The sequence below is a fragment of the Gallinula chloropus genome (assembly GCF_964237585.1).
Source record: "Gallinula chloropus genome assembly, chromosome: 5".
NCBI lineage: Eukaryota > Metazoa > Chordata > Aves > Gruiformes > Rallidae > Gallinula > Gallinula chloropus.
This window is the reverse complement of record NC_140090.1, coordinates 783915-785000: the sequence shown is the minus strand read 5'-3', so window position 1 is coordinate 785000 and position 1086 is coordinate 783915.

The following is a 1086-nucleotide window of genomic DNA, read 5'->3' as shown; positions in this document are numbered from 1 at the left end:
ACAACCCCCCCAGACACATCAGCCAGAGCAGGGGGTCCACCTCTGAAGTGTTACCTAGGGAAAAGCACCCCAAACCCCACATTTCAGCCATCCCTTTGGCTGCTGGGATGTGGCCTGGTGTAAGGGGCGGGTGGGGGCCGTGCCCCATCGCCTGCCATGCTGGTGTCAGGCACTGGCTGGCCAGGGGCCCAGCACCACTCCTGCTGTTCCTTCTTAAATCGCCCCTTTAAACCCAGGTGGAACCCAGAGCAAGCTGAGGGGAAGTCCCAGTGTCGGTTCCTCTTCTTTCCAAGGAAGGAAAGGTTTTCTTACCACAGACAACCAACCCCAAAGCAAGCCCTGAGAAAAGCCCCGAGCCCAGCTCTGCCCTTCTGCTGAGGGCTCTTCCAGGTCGGAGTCACTGGGGGCGAGTTCCTCGTGTGGGAGGCAGCGCTTTCCAACCAGGAGACTGACGAAGGACCAGGGAGACCCACCCGAAACCTGGGGAAAACACCGCTGCAGCTGCTGAGAGGAGATGCTGTGCATCCTCCCGCAGCTGGTGGGACCGAGCTGGGTGGCTGGAGCGATGCTGTGGTGTGAACAGCCCCAGCCCATCTGCGGGCACGTGGAGAGCAGCGACCAGGGACGGCATCAAAGGAGAGTCTGGGAGCTGTCTCCTTCCCCAGGCCAGGGTATTGACCAGCTTCGTGGTGGAGGAGATGCGCAGGCAAGTGGAAAGCAGATGGGGGGTCATGCTCGACGCTTGGACATCTACCAAGTGAAACCTCTGCCAGGCTCTGAGATGCATTTTATTGCTAAAGAAATGCTGTTAGAGAGATCAGTGAGCCAGAACGGCCGCTGAGGCGGCGCCGGGCGATGCCACGCTCAGCCAGCCGAGGGACGCGATGTGTCACGGGTACCTGTTGCTTGGGACTGGCACCCGCAGCCCGTGGCTGCGCTCGGGAGCCTGTGTGGGTGAGGAGGGGCGAGGGCTCCGCTCCGAGCTCCATGCCTGGTCTCTGCATGTGGCTGTTCCCTGCAAGCGTGGCTGCCGCAGCCGTGGCCGCGATGGCACGTGGTGGCACAGCCTTGTCTGGGGTGCGGTTT